Source organism: Schistocerca cancellata, chromosome 4, assembly GCF_023864275.1.
Source record: "Schistocerca cancellata isolate TAMUIC-IGC-003103 chromosome 4, iqSchCanc2.1, whole genome shotgun sequence".
NCBI classification, from domain to species: Eukaryota; Metazoa; Arthropoda; class Insecta; order Orthoptera; family Acrididae; genus Schistocerca; species Schistocerca cancellata.
In genome coordinates, this window is record NC_064629.1 from 8,039,868 (window position 1) to 8,052,576 (window position 12,709).

At 54.8% G+C, this 12,709-nt stretch overlaps 14 non-coding genes across 14 annotated transcripts; all 14 read right to left on the minus strand.

Moving 5' to 3' along the window:
- Positions 1–133: 133 nt before the first annotated feature.
- On the minus strand, positions 134–252 carry LOC126186358 (5S ribosomal RNA). The gene has a single exon (XR_007537455.1). It is a non-coding gene; the product is annotated as a 5S ribosomal RNA (ribosomal RNA).
- Positions 253–1,074: 822 nt separating this feature from the next.
- LOC126186176 (5S ribosomal RNA) lies at positions 1,075–1,193 on the minus strand. The gene has a single exon (XR_007537277.1). It is a non-coding gene; the product is annotated as a 5S ribosomal RNA (ribosomal RNA).
- Positions 1,194–2,010: 817 nt separating this feature from the next.
- Positions 2,011–2,129, minus strand: LOC126186177 (5S ribosomal RNA). The gene has a single exon (XR_007537278.1). It is a non-coding gene; the product is annotated as a 5S ribosomal RNA (ribosomal RNA).
- Positions 2,130–2,940: 811 nt separating this feature from the next.
- On the minus strand, positions 2,941–3,059 carry LOC126186309 (5S ribosomal RNA). Its single transcript, XR_007537407.1, has one exon. It is a non-coding gene; the product is annotated as a 5S ribosomal RNA (ribosomal RNA).
- Positions 3,060–3,896: 837 nt separating this feature from the next.
- On the minus strand, positions 3,897–4,015 carry LOC126186257 (5S ribosomal RNA). Its single transcript, XR_007537358.1, has one exon. It is a non-coding gene; the product is annotated as a 5S ribosomal RNA (ribosomal RNA).
- An 822-nt stretch (positions 4,016–4,837) lies between these two features.
- On the minus strand, positions 4,838–4,956 carry LOC126186330 (5S ribosomal RNA). The gene has a single exon (XR_007537429.1). It is a non-coding gene; the product is annotated as a 5S ribosomal RNA (ribosomal RNA).
- An 832-nt stretch (positions 4,957–5,788) lies between these two features.
- On the minus strand, positions 5,789–5,907 carry LOC126186178 (5S ribosomal RNA). The gene has a single exon (XR_007537279.1). It is a non-coding gene; the product is annotated as a 5S ribosomal RNA (ribosomal RNA).
- Positions 5,908–6,724: 817 nt separating this feature from the next.
- On the minus strand, positions 6,725–6,843 carry LOC126186614 (5S ribosomal RNA). Its single transcript, XR_007537678.1, has one exon. It is a non-coding gene; the product is annotated as a 5S ribosomal RNA (ribosomal RNA).
- An 833-nt stretch (positions 6,844–7,676) lies between these two features.
- On the minus strand, positions 7,677–7,795 carry LOC126186179 (5S ribosomal RNA). Its single transcript, XR_007537280.1, has one exon. It is a non-coding gene; the product is annotated as a 5S ribosomal RNA (ribosomal RNA).
- An 832-nt stretch (positions 7,796–8,627) lies between these two features.
- On the minus strand, positions 8,628–8,746 carry LOC126186549 (5S ribosomal RNA). Its single transcript, XR_007537621.1, has one exon. It is a non-coding gene; the product is annotated as a 5S ribosomal RNA (ribosomal RNA).
- Positions 8,747–9,593: 847 nt separating this feature from the next.
- On the minus strand, positions 9,594–9,712 carry LOC126186180 (5S ribosomal RNA). Its single transcript, XR_007537281.1, has one exon. It is a non-coding gene; the product is annotated as a 5S ribosomal RNA (ribosomal RNA).
- An 827-nt stretch (positions 9,713–10,539) lies between these two features.
- LOC126186182 (5S ribosomal RNA) lies at positions 10,540–10,658 on the minus strand. Its single transcript, XR_007537283.1, has one exon. It is a non-coding gene; the product is annotated as a 5S ribosomal RNA (ribosomal RNA).
- An 817-nt stretch (positions 10,659–11,475) lies between these two features.
- On the minus strand, positions 11,476–11,594 carry LOC126185239 (5S ribosomal RNA). Its single transcript, XR_007537001.1, has one exon. It is a non-coding gene; the product is annotated as a 5S ribosomal RNA (ribosomal RNA).
- An 831-nt stretch (positions 11,595–12,425) lies between these two features.
- LOC126185384 (5S ribosomal RNA) lies at positions 12,426–12,544 on the minus strand. Its single transcript, XR_007537141.1, has one exon. It is a non-coding gene; the product is annotated as a 5S ribosomal RNA (ribosomal RNA).
- Between the last annotated feature and the right edge of the window lie 165 nt (positions 12,545–12,709).

Genomic DNA, 12,709 nt, shown 5'->3' on the forward strand with positions numbered 1-12,709 from the left:
CCTCAAACTGAGTTAATTACTGCATTTTCGTACCATTACAGTAGTTTAAAAGGCTTAAGGAAGCATCTTTGTCACAACAGAAAGGTAGTTTGAAAATTGGGCTGGCGACATAACAAAAAAACAAAAGGAAGGGAGCCAACAGCAGCCGGGTTTCCCAGGCGGTCACCCATCCAAGTACTAGCCGGGCCCGATGATGCTTAACTTCGGTGATCGGACGAGAACCGGTGTATTCATCATGGTATGGCCGTTGGCGCTCATCTAATGTAGGAGCACGGCAGAATTCGCGTTCGGCTTTTCTCCCAACACACAAAATGTTAGTTTTCGGCCGCATTTGACGAAAGCGCTTCCTTCCGCAACCGCCAGTTCCTCGAGGACGGCGCGGGGAGGCGCGCCCGGCGTCCCAGCAGAGCGACGGCCGAATTGGCGGGCGCACCGCCGCGTGTGTGAGACGCACTGCTGCTCGTTGCACCCCCTGTCATTCGCTGGGCGCGTGCAGCCTTCGACACTAGCGGAGGACGCATTTTGTCCCTGGTGTTCAGCGGAGGGCCTGTGCGGGGTGTGGCAGTGTCGTGCTGGAGGGCGCCACTGGTAGCGATGTGGGCTTCCTCGTCTCGCCTCGCCTCGCCTCGCCTCACACCAGGTGTCTGCGTAGTTTGCAGTGCATTCGCACCATTCCTATCCCTGTCCCTGTCCCCGTCCCGACTTGTCACGACTTTGCTCGACTGCCGCTCGGGTCGTGGTCCATATGACAGCGCAAGCACGACAAACGTCTGCGGGACGAGACGAGACGACTAAGGAATACATTCGTGGTTACAAATCAAATTTGGAACTCTACACTCCTACACAACAATAGGCGGTGACGTATTTCAGAAATCACCTGCCGATTCGTACTGTTTTGTCGTTTTCAAAGTCTTCTTGGCAAACTTGGTTAGCACATTCTCCCTCAAACTGAGTTAATTACTGCATTTTCGTACCATTACAGTAGTTTAAAAGGCTTAAGGAAGCATCTTTGTCACAACAGAAAGGTAGTTTGAAAATTGGGCTGGCGACATAACAAAAAAACAAAAGGAAGGGAGCCAACAGCACCCGGGTTTCCCAGGCGGTCACCCATCCAAGTACTAGCCGGGCCCGATGATGCTTAACTTCGGTGATCGGACGAGAACCGGTGTATTCATCATGGTATGGCCGTTGGCGCTCATCTAATGTAGGAGCACGGCAGAATTCGCGTTCGGCTTTTCTCCCAACACACAAAATGTTAGTTTTCGGCCGCATTTGACGAAAGCGCTTCCTTCCGCAACCGCCAGTTCCTCGAGGACGGCGCGGGGAGGCGCGCCCGGCGTCCCAGCAGAGCGACGGCCGAATTGGCGGGCGCACCGCCGCGTGTGTGAGACGCACTGCTGCTCGTTGCACCCCTTGTCATTCGCTGGGCGCGTGCAGCCTTCGACACTAGCGGAGGACGCATCTTGTCCCTGGTGTTCAGCGGAGGGCCTGTGCGGGGTGTGGCAGTGTCGTGCTGGAGGGCGCCACTGGTAGCGATGTGGGCTTCCTCGCCTCGCCTCACACCAGGTGTCTGCGTAGTTTGCAGTGCATTCGCACCATTCCTATCCCTGTCCCTGTCCCCGTCCCGACTTGTCCCGACTTTGCTCGACTGCCGCTCGCTGCCGCTCGGGTCGTGGTCCATATGACAGCGCAAGCACGACAAACGTCTGCGGGACGAGACGAGACGACTAAGGAATACATTCGTGGTTACAAATCAAATTTGGAACTCTACACTCCTACACAACAATAGGCGGTGACGTATTTCAGAAATCACCTGCCGATTCGTACTGTTTTGTCGTTTTCAAAGTCTTCTTGGCAAACTTAGTTAGCACATTCTCCCTCAAACTGAGTTAATTACTGCATTTTCGTACCATTACAGTAGTTTAAAAGGCTTAAGGAAGCATCTTTGTCACAACAGAAAGGTAGTTTGAAAATTGGGCTGGCGACATAACAAAAAAACAAAAGGAAGCGAGCCAACAGCACCCGGGTTTCCCAGGCGGTCACCCATCCAAGTACTAGCCGGGCCCGATGATGCTTAACTTCGGTGATCGGACGAGAACCGGTGTATTCATCATGGTATGGCCGTTGGCGCTCATCTAATGTAGGAGCACGGCAGAATTTGCGTTCGGCTTTTCTCCCAACACACAAAATGTTAGTTTTCGGCCGCATTTGACGAAAGCGCTTCCTTCCGCAACCGCCAGTTCTTCGAGGACGGCGCGGGGAGGAGCGCCCGGCGTCCCAGCAGAGCGACGGCCGAATTGGCGGGCGCACCGCCGCGTGTGTGAGACGCACTGCTGCTCGTTCCACCCCTGTCATTCGCTGGGCGCGTGCAGCCTTCGACACCAGCGGAGGACGCATCTTGTCCCTGGTGTTCAGCGGAGGGCCTGTGCGGGGTGTGGCAGTGTCGTGCTGGAGGGCGCCACTGGTAGCGATGTGGGCTTCCTCGCCTCGCCTCACACCAGGTGTCTGCGTAGTTTGCAGTGCATTCGCACCATTCCTGTCCCTGTCCCTGTCCCCGTCCCGACTTGTCCCGACTTTGCTCGACTGCCGCTCGCTGCCGCTCGGGTCGTGGTCCATATGACAGCGCAAGCACGACAAACGTCTGCGGGACGAGACGAGACGACTAAGGAATACATTCGTGGTTACAAATCAAATTTGGAACTCTACACTCCTACACAACAATAGGCGGTGACGTATTTCAGAAATCACCTGCCGATTCGTACTGTTTTGTCGTTTTCAAAGTCTTCTTGGCAAACTTGGTTAGCACATTCTCCCTCAAACTGAGTTAATTACTGCATTATCGTACCATTACAGTAGTTTAAAAGGCTTAAGGAAGCATCTTTGTCACAACAGAAAGGTAGTTTGAAAATTGGGCTGGCGACATAACAAAAAAACGAAGGGAGCCAACAGCACCCTGGTTTCCCAGGCGGTCACCCATCCAAGTACTAGCCGGGCCCGATGATGCTTAACTTCGGTGATCGGACGAGAACCGGTGTATTCATCATGGTATGGCCGTTGGCGCTCATCTAATGTAGGAGCACGGCAGAATTCGCGTTCGGCTTTTCTCCCAACACACAAAATGTTAGTTTTCGGCCGCATTTGACGAAAGCGCTTCCTTCCGCAACCGCCAGTTCCTCGAGGACGGCGCGGGGAGGCGCGCCCGGCGTCCCAGCAGAGCGACGGCCGAATTGGCGGGCGCACCGCCGCGTGTGTGAGACGCACTGCTGCTCGTTGCACCCCCTGTCATTCGCTGGGCGCGTACAGCCTTCGACACTAGCGGAGGACGCATCTTGTCCCTGGTGTTCAGCGGGGGGCCTGTGCGGAGTGTGGCAGTGTCGTGCTGGAGGGCGCCACTGGTAGCGATGTGGGCTTCCTCGTCTCGCCTCGCCTCGCCTCGCCTCGCCTCACACCAGGTGTCTGCGTAGTTTGCAGTGCATTCGCACCATTCCTATCCCTGTCCCTGTCCCCGTCCCGACTTGTCCCGACTTTGCTCGACTGCCGCTCGCTGCCGCTCGGGTCGTGGTCCATATGACAGCGCAAGCACGACAAACGTCTGCGGGACGAGACGAGACGACTAAGGAATACATTCGTGGTTACAAATCAAATTTGGAACTCTACACTCCTACACAACAATAGGCGGTGACGTATTTCAGAAATCACCTGCCGATTCGTACTGTTTTGTCGTTTTCAAAGTCTTCTTGGCAAACTTGGTTAGCACATTCTCCCTCAAACTGAGTTAATTACTGCAGTTTCGTACCATTACAGTAGTTTAAAAGGTTTAAGGAAGCATCTTTGTCACAACAGAAAGGTAGTTTGAAAATTGGGCTGGCGACATAACAAAAAAACAAAAGGAAGGGTGCCAACAGCACCCGGGTTTCCCAGGCGGTCACCCATCCAAGTACTAGCCGGGCCCGATGATGCTTAACTTCGGTGATCTGACGAGAACCGGTGTATTCATCATGGTATGGCCGTTGGCGCTCATCTAATGTAGGAGCACGGCAGAATTCGCGTTCGGCTTTTCTCCCAACACACAAAATGTTAGTTTTCGGCCGCATTTGACGAAAGCGCTTCCTTCCGCAACCGCCAGTTCCTCGAGGACGGCGCGGGGAGGCGCGCCCGGCGTCCCAGCAGAGCGACGGCCGAATTGGCGGGCGCACCGCCGCGTGTGTGAGACGCACTGCTGCTCGTTGCACCCCCTGTCATTCGCTGGGCGCGTGCAGCCTTCGACACTAGCGGAGGACGCATCTTGTCCCTGGTGTTCAGCGGAGGGCCTGTGCGGGGTGTGGCAGTGTCGTGCTGGAGGGCGCCACTGGTAGCGATGTGGGCTTCCTCGCCTCGCCTCGCCTCGCCTCGCCTCACACCAGGTGTCTGCGTAGTTTGCAGTGCATTCGCACCATTCCTATCCCTGTCCCTGTCCCCGTCCCGACTTGTCCCGACTTTGCTCGACTGCCGCTCGGGTCGTGGTCCATATGACAGCGCAAGCACGACAAACGTCTGCGGGACGAGACGAGACGACTAAGGAATACATTCGTGATTACAAATCAAATTTGGAAATCTACACTCCTACACAACAATAGGCGGTGACGTATTTCAGAGATCACCTGCCGATTCGTACTGTTTTGTCGTTTTCAAAGTCTTCTTGGCAAACTTGGTTAGCACATTCTCCCTCAAACTGAGTTAATTACTGCATTTTCGTACCATTACAGTAGTTTAAAAGGCTTAAGGAAGCATCTTTGTCACAACAGAAAGGTAGTTTGAAAATTGGGCTTTCGACATAACAAAAAAACAAAAGGAAGGGAGCCAACAGCTCCCGGGTTTCCCAGGCGGTCACCCATCCAAGTACTAGCCGGGCCCGATGATGCTTAACTTCGGTGATCGGACGAGAACCGGTGTATTCATCATGGTATGGCCGTTGGCGCTCATCTAATGTAGGAGCACGGCAGAATTCGCGTTCGGCTTTTCTCCCAACACACAAAATGTTAGTTTTCGGCCGCATTTGACGAAAGCGCTTCCTTCCGCAACCGCCAGTTCCTCGAGGACGGCGCGGGGAGGCGCGCCCGGCGTCCCAGCAGAGCGACGGCCGAATTGGCGGGCGCACCGCCGCGTGTGTGAGACGCACTGCTGGTCGTTGCACGCCCTGTCATTCGCTGGGTGCGTGCAGCCTTCGACACTAGCGGAGGACGCATCTTGTCCCTGGTGTTCAGCGGAGGGCCTGTGCGGGGTGTGGCAGTGTCGTGCTGGAGGGCGCCACTGGTAGCGATGTGGGCTTCCTCGTCTCGCCTCGCCTCGCCTCGCCTCACACCAGGTGTCTGCGTAGTTTGCAGTGCATTCGCACCATTCCTATCCCTGTCCCTGTCCCCGTCCCGACTTGTCCCGACTTTGCTCGACTGCCGCTCGCTGCCGCTCGGGTCATGGTCCATATGACAGCGCAAGCACGACAAACGTCTGCGGGACGAGACGAGACGACTAAGGAATACATTCGTGGTTACAAATCAAATTTGGAACTCTACACTCCTACACAACAATAGGCGGTGACGTATTTCAGAAATCACCTGCCGATTCGTACTGTTTTGTCGTTTTCAAAGTCTTCTTGGCAAACTTGGTTAGCACATTCTCCCTCAAACTGAGTTAATTACTGCATTTTCGTACCATTACAGTAGTTTAAAAGGCTTAAGGAAGCATCTTTGTCACAACAGAAAGGTAGTTTGAAAATTGGGCTGGCGACATAACAAAAAAACAAAAGAAAGGGAGCCAACAGCACCCGGGTTTCCCAGGCGGTCACCCATCCAAGTACTAGCCGGGCCCGATGATGCTTAACTTCGGTGATCGGACGAGAACCGGTGTATTCATCATGGTATGGCCGTTGGCTCTCATCTAATGTAGGAGCACGGCAGAATTCGCGTTCGGCTTTTCTCCCAACACACAAAATGTTAGTTTTCGGCCGCATTTGACGAAAGCGCTTCCTTCCGCAACCGCCAGTTCCTCGAGGACGGCGCGGGGAGGCGCGCCCGGCGTCACAGCAGAGCGACGGCCGAATTGGCGGGCGCACCGCCGCGTGTGTGAGACGCACTGCTGCTCGTTGCACCCCCTGTCATTCGCTGGGCGCGTGCAGCCTTCGACACTAGCGGAGGACGCATCTTGTCCCTGGTGTTCAGCGGAGGGCCTGTGCGGGGTGTGGCAGTGTCGTGCTGGAGGGCGCCACTGGTAGCGATGTGGGCTTCCTCGACTCGCCTCACACCAGGTGTCTGCGTAGTTTGCAGTGCATTCGCACCATTCCTATCCCTGTCCCTGTCCCCGTCCCGACTTGTCCCGACTTTGCTCGACTGCCGCTCGCTGCCGCTCGGGTCGTGGTCCATATGACAGCGCAAGCACGACAAACGTCTGCGGGACGAGGCGAGACGACTAAGGAATACATTCGTGGTTACAGATCAAATTTGGAACTCTACACTCCTACACAACAATAGGCGGTGACGTATTTCAGAAATCACCTGCCGATTCGTAATGTTTTGTCGTTTTCAAAGTCATCTTGGCAAACTTGGTTAGCACATTCTCCCTCAAACTGAGTTAATTACTGCATTTTCGTACCATTACAGTAGTTTAAAAGGCTTAAGGAAGCATCAATGTCACAACAGAAAGGTAGTTTAAAAATTAGGCTGGCGACATAACAAAAAAACAAAAGGAAGGGAGCCAACAGCATCCGGGTTTCCAAGGCGGTCACCCATCCAAGTACTAGCCGGGCCCGATGATGCTTAACTTCGGTGATCGGACGAGAACCGGTGTATTCATCATGGTATGGCCGTTGGCGCACATCTAATGTAGGAGCACGGCAGAATTCGCGTTCGGCTTTTCTCCCAACACACAAAATGTTAGTTTTCGGCCGCATTTGACGAAAGCGCTTCCTTCCGCAACCGCCAGTTCCTCGAGGACGGCGCGGGGAGGCGCGCCCGGCGTCCCAGCAGAGCGACGGCCGAATTGGCGGGCGCGCCGCCGCGTGTGTGAGACGCACTGCTGCTCGTTGCACCCCCTGTCATTCGCTGGGCGCGTGCAGCCTTCGACACTAGCGGAGGACGCATCTTGTCCCTGGTGTTCAGCGGAGGGCCTGTGCGGGGTGTGGCAGTGTCGTGCTGGAGGGCGCCACTGGTAGCGATGTGGGCTTCCTCGCCTCGCCTCGCCTCGCCTCGCCTCACACCAGGTGTCTGCGTAGTTTGCAGTGCATTCGCACCATTCCTATCCCTGTCCCCGTCCCCGTCCCGACTTGTCCCGACTTTGCTCGACTGCCGCTCGCTGCCGCTCGGGTCGTGGTCCATATGACAGTGCAAGCACGACAAACGTCTGCGGGACGAGACGAGACGACTAAGGAATACATTCGTGGTTACAAATCAAATTTGGAACTCTACACTCCTACACAACAATAGGCGGTGACGTATTTCAGAAATCACCTGCCGATTCGTACTGTTTTGTCGTTTTCAAAGTCTTCTTGGCAAACTTGGTTAGCACATTCTCCCTCAAACTGAGTTAATTACTGCATTTTCGTACCATTACAGTAGTTTAAAAGGCTTAAGGAAGCATCTTTGTCACAACAGAAAGGTAGTTTGAAAATTGGGCTTGCGACATAACAAATAAAACAAAAGGAAGGGAGCCAACAGCACCCGGGTTTCCCAGGCGGTCACCCATCCAAGTACTAGCCGGGCCCGATGATGCTTAACTTCGGTGATCGGACGAGAACCGGTGTATTCATCATGGTATGGCCGTTGGCGCTCATCTAATGTAGGAGCACGGCAGAATTCGCGTTCGGCTTTTCTCCCAACACACAAAATGTTAGTTTTCGGCCGCATTTGACGAAAGCGCTTCCTTCCGCAACCGCCAGTTCCTCGAGGACGGCGCGGGGAGGCGCGCCCGGCGTCCCAGCAGAGCGACGGCCGAATTGGCGGGCGCGCCGCCGCGTGTGTGAGACGCACTGCTGCTCGTTACACCCCCTGTCATTCGCTGGGCGCGTGCAGCCTTCGACACTAGCGGAGGACGCATCTTGTCCCTGGTGTTCAGCGGAGGGCCTGTGCGGGGTGTGGCAGTGTCGTGCTGGAGGGCGCCACTAATAGCGATGTGGGCTTCCTCGCCTCGCCTCGCCTCGCCTCGCCTCACACCAGGTGTCTGCGTAGTTTGCAGTGCATTCGCACCATTCCTATCCCTGTCCCTGTCCCGGTCCCGACTTGTCCCGACTTTGCTCGACTGCCGCTCGCTGCCGCTCGAGTCGTGATCCATATGACAGCGCAAGCGCCACAAACGTCTCCGGGACGAGACGAGACGACTAAGGAATACATTCGTGGTTACAAATCAAATTTGGAACTCTACACTCATACACAACAATAGGCGGTGACGTATCTCAGAAATCACCTGCCGATTCGTACTGTTTTGTCGTTTTCAAAGTCTTCTTGGCAAACTTGGTTAGCACATTCTCCCTCAAACTGAGTTAATTACTGCATTTTCGTACCATTACAGTAGTTTAAAAGGCTTAAGGAAGCATCTTTGTCACAACAGAAAGGTAGTTTGAAAATTGGGCTGGCGACATAACAAAAAAACAAAAGGAAGGGAGCCAACAGCTCCCGGGTTTCCCAGGCGGTCACCCATCCAAGTACTAGCCGGGCCCGATGATGCTTAACTTCGATGATCGGACGAGAACCGGTGTATTCATCATGGTATGGCCGTTGGCGCTCATCTAATGTAGGAGGACGGCAGAATTCACGTTCGGCTTTTCTCCCAACACACAAAATGTTAGTTTTCGGCCGCATTTGACGAAAGCGCTTCCTTCCGCAACCGCCAGTTCCTCGAGGACGGCGCGGGGAGGCGCGCCCGGCGTCCCAGCAGAGCGACGGCCGAATTGGCGGGCGCACCGCCACGTGTGTGAGACGCACTGCTGCTCGTTGCACCCCCTGTCATTCGCTGGGCGCGTGCAGCCTTCGACACTAGCGGAGGACGCATCTTGTCCCTGGTGTTCAGCGGAGGGCCAGTGCGGGGTGTGGCAGTGTCGTGCTGGAGGGCGCCACTGGTAGCGATGTGGGCTTCCTCGCCTCGCCTCGCCTCGCCTCGCCTCGCCTCGCCTCGCCTCACACCAGGTGTCTGCGTAGTTTGCAGTGCATTTGCACCATTCCTATCCCTGTCCCTGTCCCCGTCCCGACTTGTCCCGACTTTGCTCGACTGCCGCTCGCTGCCGCTCGGGTCGTGGTCCATATGACAGCGCAAGCACGACAAGCGTCTGCGGGACGAGACGAGACGACTAAGGAATACATTCGTGGTTACAAATCAAATTTGGAACTCTACACTCCTACACAACAATAAGCGGTGACGTATTTCAGAAATCACCTGCCGATTCGTACTGTTTTGTCGTTTTCAAAGTCTTCTTGGCAAACTTGGTTAGCACATTCTCCCTCAAACTGAGTTAATTACTGCATTTTCGTACCATTACAGTAGTTTAAAAGGCTTAAGGAAGCATCTTTGTCACAACAGAAAGGTAGTTTGAAAATTGGGCAGGCGACTTAAAAAAAAAACAAAGGGAAGGGAGCCAACAGCACCCGGGTTTCCCAGGCGGTCACCCATCCAAGTACTAGCCGGGCCCGATGATGCTTAACTTCGGTGATCGGACGAGAACCGGTGTATTCATCATGGTATGGCCGTTGGCGCTCATCTAATGTAGGAGCACGGCAGAATTCACGTTCGGCTTTTCTCCCAACACACAAAATGTTAGTTTTCGGCCGCATTTGACGAAAGCGCTTCCTTCCGCAACCGCCAGTTCCTCGAGGACGGCGCGGGGAGGCGCGCCCGGCGTCCCAGCAGAGCGACGGCCGAATTGGCGGGCGCACCGCCGCGTGTGTGAGACGCACTGCTGCTCGTTGCACCCCCTGTCATTCGCTGGGCGCGTGCAGCCTTCGACACTGGCGGAGGACGCATCTTGTCCCTGGTGTTCAGCGGAGGGCCTGTGCGGGGTGTGGCAGTGTCGTGCTGGAGGGCGCCACTGGTAGCGATGTGGGCTTCCTCGCCTCGCCTCGCCTCGCCTCACACCAGGTGTCTGCGTAGTTTGCAGTGCATTCGCACCATTCCTATCCCTGTCCCTGTCCCCGTCCCGACTTGTCCCGACTTTGCTCGACTGCCGCTCGCTGCCGCTCGGGTCGTGGTCCATATGACAGCGCAAGAACGACAAACGTCTGCGGGACGAGACGATACGACTAAGGAATACATTCGTGGTTACAAATCAAATTTGGAACTCTACACTCCTACACAACAATAGGCGGTGACGTATTTCAGAAATCACCTGCCGATTCGTACTGTTTTATCGTTTTCAAAGTCTTCTTGGCAAACTTGGTTAGCACATTCTCCCTCAAACTGAGTTAATTACTGCATTTTCGTACCATTACAGTAGCTTAAAAGGCTTAAGGAAGCATCTTTGTCACAACAGAAAGGTAGTTTGAAAATTGGGCTGGCGACATCACAAAAAAACAAAAGAAAGGGAGCCAACAGCACCCGGGTTTCCCAGGCGGTCACCCATCCAAGTACTAGCCGGGCCCGATGATGCTTAACTTCGGTGATCGGACGAGAACCGGTGTATTCATCATGGTATGGCCGTTGGCTCTCATCTAATGTAGGAGCACGGCAGAATTCGCGTTCGGCTTTTCTCCCAACACACAAAATGTTAGTTTTCGGCCGCATTTGACGAAAGCGCTTCCTTCCGCAACCGCCAGTTCCTCGAGGACGGCGCGGGGAGGCGCGCCCGGCGTCACAGCAGAGCGACGGCCGAATTGGCGGGCGCACCGCCGCGTGTGTGAGACGCACTGCTGCTCGTTGCACCCCCTGTCATTCGCTGGGCGCGTGCAGCCTTCGACACTAGCGGAGGACGCATCTTGTCCCTGGTGTTCAGCGGAGGGCCTGTGCGGGGTGTGGCAGTGTCGTGCTGGAGGGCGCCACTGGTAGCGATGTGGGCTTCCTCGACTCGCCTCACACCAGGTGTCTGCGTAGTTTGCAGTGCATTCGCACCATTCCTATCCCTGTCCCTGTCCCCGTCCCGACTTGTCCCGACTTTGCTCGACTGCCGCTCGCTGCCGCTCGGGTCGTGGTCCATATGACAGCGCAAGCACGACAAACGTCTGCGGGACGAGACGAGACGACTAAGGAATACATTCGTGGTTACAAATCAAATTTGGAACTCTACACTCCTACACAACAATAGGCGGTGACGTATTTCAGAAATCACCTGCCGATTCGTACTGTTTTGTCGTTTTCAAAGTCTTCTTGGCAAACTTGGTTAGCACATTCTCCCTCAAACTGAGTTAATTACTGCATTTTCGTACCATTACAGTAGTTTAAAAGGCTTAAGGAAGCATCTTTGTCACAACAGAAAGGTAGTTTGAAAATTCGGCTGGCGACATAACAAAAAAACAAAAGGAAGTGAGCCAACAGCTCCCGGGTTTCCCAGGCGGTCACCCATCCAAGTACTAGCCGGGCCCGATGATGCTTAACTTCGGTGATCGGACTAGAACCGGTGTATTCATCATGGTATGGCCGTTGGCGCTCATCTAATGTAGGAGCACGGCAGAATTCACGTTCGGCTTTTCTCCCAACACACAAAATGTTAGTTTTCGGCCGCATTTGTCGAAAGCGCTTCCTTCCGCAACCGCCAGTTCCTCGAGGACGGCGCGGGGAGGCGCGCCCGGCGTCCCAGCAGAGCGACGGCCGAATTGGCGGGCGCACCGCCGCGTGTGTGAGACGCACTGCTGCTCGTTGCACCCCCTGTCATTCGCTGGGCGCGTGCAGCCTTCGACACTAGCGGAGGACGCATCTTGTCCCTGGTGTTCAGCGGAGGGCCTGTGCGGGGTGTGGCAGTGTCGTGCTGGAGGGCGCCACTGGTAGCGATGTGGGCTTCCTCGCCTCGCCTCGCCTCGCCTCGCCTCACACCAGGTGTCTGCGTAGTTTGCAGTGCATTCGCACCATTCCTATCCCTGTCCCTGTCCCCGTCCCGACTTGTCCCGACTTTACTCGACTGCCGCTCGCTGCCGCTCGGGTCGTGGTCCATATGACAGCGCAAGCACGACAAACGTCTGCGGGACGAGACGAGACGACTAAGGAATACATTCGTGGTTACAAATCAAATTTGGAACTCTACACTCCTACACAACAATAGGCGGTGACGTATTTCAGAAATCACCTGCCGATTCGTACTCTTTTGTCGTTTTCAAAGGCTCTTTGGCAAACTTGGTTAGCACATTCTCCCTCAAACTGAGTTAATTACTGCATTTTCGTACCATTACAGTAGTTTAAAAGGCTTAAGGAAGCATCTTTGTCACAACAGAAAGGTAGTTTGAAAATTGGGCTGCGACATAACAAAAAAACAAAAGGAAGGGAGCCAACAGCACCCGGGTTTTCCAGGCGGTCACCCATCCAAGTACTAGCTGGGCCCGATGATGCTTAAGTTCGGTGATCGGACGAGAACCGGTGTATTCATCATGGTATGGCCGTTGGCGCTCATCTAATGTAGGAGCACAAAAGAATTCACGTTCGGCTTTTCTCCCAACACACAAAATGTTAGTTTTCGGCCGCATTTGACGAAAGCGCTTCCTTCCGCAACCGCCAGTTCCTCGAGAAAGGCGCGGGGAGGCGCACCCGGCGTCCCAGCAGAGCGACGGCC